Here is a 6,000-nt window from a genome sequence, read left to right on the forward strand (position 1 = left end):
TCCAACAGATTCGGCAAAGTCAAAGTCACATTAGCATGATTAGGTTGTCTGACATCTGTTTGCTTATCAGAGCAAGTTTAACGGGCTTAAGCAGACATACGCCAGTCGGGTGATGCATCCATAGCAGGAGACGATGCATCTTTATTTGTCTCTTCTGAATCGATTTTCGAGATTTTAACAACGGTTAACTATATTGTCCCATTAATGCATCCGATTGTAAAGACCCAATAATTGAATTCCCTTGGGGCAGTGAAGATGAAGATACTCATATCTTTGCATCACAACCAAACACGGCAATGTATGGCGAAACCCTTGCTATATATAGAGGGGAATCCGTTTGGTTGTGCAGGATGTATAAATTCGAGGCAACTTATCTGTCCCTATCCAACATACCTCCATTTCATGTGGCAGTCAAAATTCCTTAAATATGCATGACATATTTGCTATTATTATACTTCGTGTCAAAATGCCAGATTTTGATTGGTTAATACGAGGGAGACAATTTACTCTATCCTTCGCCTCAGTTGACCATGGTTTCTCGGGGTAACAATCTGCTCTATCACCCTCTCAGCTATGTGTTATTTATATACTGAATGCAAACAAACAACAATCAGTAAATAAAAACATGCTTCTTTTTCTTCGCTTCACATTACACACTTATGTTTTGAAACGAAAGTAGACAAACGCTTTTAAAGCATCATTTTGCAAACAGACCCAATATTTTAAAATTTCAAGATCTTATAGCAACAACCCGTCTGAACTAAACAAGTTGTGCAAATTTATACGAATAATCAATGAATGCCTAGATCCTCCTGGGTAACCACTTTATGTCTCTACTTTACATTTGTACTTAAGTTTATAATATGTATGTGAATTTATTTGTATTTGTCTCTATACCATTGTTCTTTGGATTACGAGAATAAAGATATATAGAATCTATATTTCAAAAAACAAAATCGTTTGTAAAATTTGTTCTATTGTAAGAAGAATTTGTCCTTCTGCCATTATGACTACAAGATTATAAAATTACCATCTGAAATACAGGGTAAGAACATTTAACGTAATTTCACTAAACAAAGAATTCAAACTTCCCATTTGGTTTTTGAAGAATTATTTAATTTTACAGAACCATTAGTTATTTTCTTTGCAAGATATCGTGTTTTTTGTCATATACATCTTGATTCTAATTATTCTTCTTTTAAAGCAAATTTCCTTAAACTGAACAGGCAATTTGTTGAATTTTGTTTCTAAAATTTCAGTCATTTTAGAAAATGACTAGGTATTTTTAGTCATTTCATATAATGCCTATCAATATTAGGCATTTTATAAAATGCCTGAAAATTCAGTAATTTTACAAATGCCTAAATTTAGAAAATGCCTATGACATATATATATTTGATTATATGATTATTGGTTATTATGAGAGTGTGTAATGCTATTGTTCTGTGCTGTTTTGATGCTCACCAACGTATCGTGGTAATTCACCAATAAACTATTTGAACTTGAATTTCAATCAGTTTTAAAACCAAAAGGACCAAGCAGACAACACTACACACCACGAATGACAATAAAACACATTATCAATATTTAATAAGAAAACGTATATCAGCAAACTTCAGGCAGCATTAATTGCTGGTGTCTTTTAAAAACTGACAACAAACATTGCCATTTGATATTTTCAACACTGTATATTTACTAATAGTCGTCCGACTCAAAGTAACTAAATGCTCAATGACTCAAAATCCGTGCCTGGACAAGATCTGAAAATGCGTTGAGTTATATATTTGAAAAGGGGAGTTCATGGCACTTATGGAGATTTTCAAGTGAGAATTTAAAACAAAACAAGTTAAATCGAAGGATGACCTCCGGACCACAGGAACAACCAAAGTCAAATTCAAATTCAAACTCTTTTTGTTCCTATTCACGGGGCCCTTCATACTAACCTTCATACTAACCTTTTCACTCCGCTCACTCTGATTATGTTAATCAGATACAGTACAGTAGAACATGATCATATACGTCCAATTCGTAACAAAGAGAGATAACTCTGATTGTTATAATTAACTTTTTATTTTTTTACCAAGTAGATAATCATTATAATTCAGTATGCTGTTTTCTTAAATAATTTATCTTTAAAAATTCACACAATAAACATAAAAATGTGTTGTCTTCATTTAGAATTATCCATATAAACAAGTTTTTGTACTTAGATATTTACACAGGATTTGTGTAGTGCAAATCCTTGGTTAAATTTGGGACATTGAAGTAAAAAGTGTACTCGTCCTCTGCTTGGTTTAAATCACAGAAATGACATAGCCTTTTACATCTGGGAAATGGTTCTGATTCTGATTCTAAGAAAATTTTATTTTCTCTCACGTCTTCAAGTGTCTAACCTTAGACAAAGATTACTTATTCTGAATTTAGAGAGCATTGACCGGATAATTTTATTTAGAGTTATCTTTCTTCAAACAGAAACTCTAATATATTATCGCTCACTCCTTCTGAGCCTATGTGGCAAAAGTAGTTTTTTGAAATTAAAACTCGATTAAATGCAACCATTTAAAACATGAAGAACTTATATTATATCACAAACTCTAAAATGACAGCTTTTTAACCGGCAAGAAATAGATTAAAAAACAGTTTGCAATTTTATATAATACTACAATACTTTTATGGAATCAAACTGTAAACAATTTCAGCAGACAGGCGCGTAGCTGCCTTTACGCAAAAAATCATTTGCTTGCACATTTTTTTTGTTTAAAGCCCAAATCTCTGATGTCGTCTCTAGCAGTGACTAATAAGGAACTATATATCCTTCAATATTCGCAACCTTCTCAATTCTAGTTACAATGCCAGTAACTACATCAACTACTGAACGGTCATTTAGTGCATTACGGCGACCGAAAACTTCTCCGTTCAACCATGGTACAGGACAGACTATCTTCGTTGGCGCTCATACATGTTCACAAAGAAATGGATATCAACACCGAGAGAGTTCTGCGATCATTTGCCTTGGCAAAAAATAGATATATTGACTTTCGATATTAATATACTTTAAGTCTTACATGCAGTATTAACATTTAATAATACAGGCTCAATACAATCACCTTGAAAACATCTCAGATTTATTTCCCTTACTTATAAGTCAAGACTTGAAGGTGGCCGTTAGATTTCGTATTCCTATTGTCCGTTCGTCCAAAAGACTATTAATTCACCTGGGGTATCTGTGTCCCAAATGACCTTCTACCGTTGTCGTAGAAACCTCTCCTTTGATTTGAGAATGACTTTCGTGAGAAACACTACGGGTGCCTTGCAAGAAGCAGTAACTGCTTGCCCTTCCGGAGCACCGGAGGTCGCCACATTGTTGTTTTGGGTCCGTGTTTTTTTTATCTGTATTTAGTTTTCAATGTTGAATGTTTTTGTTTCTCCTTTTGTGTCTTATCTGTTCCCGGGTTTGTCAATTGTCCATTGATTAACGCTTCGGTTGTCGACTCTTCCTGGTCTTCCCGTTTTATAAAATTTATTTTATATTTGAAAATAACCATGTTACTAATATAAGCAGCAAATTACGGAACTCACTAGACTTTTACTATCGTTTCATGAAAATATGGTATAGTAAGAAACAGATAGGGTATTTTTCATGTTCAAAGCAGTCACTGTAATTACTCATATGCCCGAAGCTTCATGGGGATTCGCTTCCCTGGACCACCGTATACGATGCTGCCCTGGATCCCCGACTAGGGTGCTACCCTGGACCAGTTGGGGACTTTGAGCGGTCCATAGCCTTCTCCCTTGCCGAATCACTATAAAGTCCACAAGTATTCACAAAATAGGAGTTTGGGCGTGAAGGAGTGATGTGAATTTCAAAAGCATGGCATACCGGGAAAATGCCCGAAAAAAGTAATCATTTTCTCCATAAAATGGTCCAAAAAAAATTTTCGCCTCGCTTCGCTCGGCGATAGTTATGATTGCACTTTATTTAAGTCCAGCTACGCCCCTGGCAGACGTTACTTAACGCATCGTGAATAGGCGAAACACGGGGTTTTGCAAACTACATTATTATTTGTTATTGAACATGGTGCGCTTTAAATACCAGGTTATCACTGAGGGTAATCAGTAGTACCTTTCACTATCGGCCGATGAACCTCCGTGGCCGAGTGGTCTAAGTAGTCGAACTACTGTATCACTAGCCAGTCAACACTGAGTTCGAATCCCGCACGTGGTAGGTGCTCTCGACTCCAATCTTAATTGACTAGGATTGTCAGTTTTCCTACCGAAGGTCGGTGGTTCTCTACGGGCACTCCGGCTTCCTCCACCAATAAAAACTGACCGCCACGAAATAGAACAATGATGTTGAAAGTGGCGTTAAACACCAATCAATCAAATCAAATCACTATCGGTCGTTTCAGTCATATCAATATCTTGCTCTCATCCGATACCAATTTCTCTCGATTTGCTTCAATCTTATGACAATCTGTAATTTAAAAAAATCTGTTAATTTTGGGACTTTATCTTAGCGTGGGTGAAGTGTATGTACGTTCTAAACTAAAGGAAATGTACTCCTTTTCAATTCAATAGATTCAGTGAAGCTATAAATGAAAGAAATAATTTGTGTATCTAAGTGTAAGGGATACGATATAACATTGAATTCTTTCTACCCAATATTACGTAACAGAGGACAGACTCACGAATGAACAAGCACGGTTGTTTATTTTTCTGCAACAAACCATAAAATATTACATTTGTATGCCCATTACGGATCGTAAACAATTTAAAAGACGTTCTTGATTTTATAGTTACATATGCAAGACATGACACTAAGTGTTGACACAGCAAAGAAATGTTGACTTATCTGATAAGGTCAGTGAGTCAGTGTTTGTTTGTTTTGCAATTTTAATCTACTTCATTTATTATTTAATCTACATTTTTATAGAGCCTTTTTAAAATATTTTAAAATTTAACAGGTGAATTTATTAACAGTCTATCGACTTTGAACTAACCATTTTCGATTATTATCACTATAATCAAACTAGCAGAACTGATTGCCGGTAGCTTATACGTTCTCAAGGGGTAAGCATACTTTATTTTTTTATTTCTTTCTCTTTTGATATCACATTTTGCATTGTATTTTGTCTATTAATACATTCTAAATATGCATCGAGCTTAACTTACCTTTTAATCTGTTCTATTTGTGATAAATAAGGGGTCAAGTAAGGTAATGCTGTCTAAATTGCTACGTAACGGTACATGCACTAACGAATTTTTTCTTCCACAAAGGGGTGATTGTTGTTTAAATAAGATAAAATCGTTGTCAAATGCAACACTTCTTTAATATATCCAGTAGAAGATTTAACAAAAGTATTTTCTGATTGTTTGTGGTTGTAATAGGTAAGTAAGATAAATTATACAGTTTAAAGATTATGTGTGGGTGTTTAGTTGGAATAACTTCAATGTAAATGTGGTGAGTATATCTCCTAATTTTTCATTCTAAAAATTCCATTATTTTAATCCCCAAAAGCTTCTTTCGTGCTGAGATCATTGGGTGGAATATATTCTTACAAGTCCAAGTTTCAGTTGTGTTTATTTTATTTATATGCGGAAGTTTCAAAATGGGAGTGACGGTACACTGAGTATTAGGGGAAAAGGGAGTGTCAAGGGCAAAGAGATGGCATGATAACTATAAAAATAAAGCTGATCATCTAGTCTTATCTACGATATTGTAAAAACGAATAACAGATGTGGCATAAATAAAATTGAGAATGGAAATGGGGAATATGTCAAAGAGACAACAACCCGACCAAAGAGCAGACGTCCAGTAAGACAACAAATCAAAAATATGAAAATATGAGAAAACCATTAGAGATATATGAATAAAAGGAGATGTTGGATATGTATATGTCATTGAGTGAGCAACAAGGATTAACATAAGTCTTCATCAAAAGAGAAGTATCTATACCATTTCACAAGTTTTAAATGTTTACGAGGCTAAACGAGACGTAA

At 34.5% G+C, this 6,000-nt stretch overlaps 1 protein-coding gene across 1 annotated transcript in view; it reads right to left on the reverse strand.

The window, feature by feature from the left end:
• The window catches only part of LOC127733999 (2-(3-amino-3-carboxypropyl)histidine synthase subunit 2-like), a 36,721-nt gene extending 31,461 nt beyond the window's left edge, over positions 1 to 5,260 (reverse strand). The window contains exon 1 of the mRNA XM_052243509.1: positions 5,173 to 5,260. The gene's annotated coding sequence lies outside the window, so the exon portion shown is untranslated. The remainder of the gene's footprint in view (positions 1 to 5,172) is intronic.
• Positions 5,261 to 6,000: the final 740 nt, after the last annotated feature.

The sequence above is a fragment of the Mytilus californianus genome, unplaced genomic scaffold (assembly GCF_021869535.1).
Source record: "Mytilus californianus isolate M0D057914Y unplaced genomic scaffold, xbMytCali1.0.p SCAF_1, whole genome shotgun sequence".
In the NCBI taxonomy this organism is placed as follows: Eukaryota; Metazoa; Mollusca; class Bivalvia; order Mytilida; family Mytilidae; genus Mytilus; species Mytilus californianus.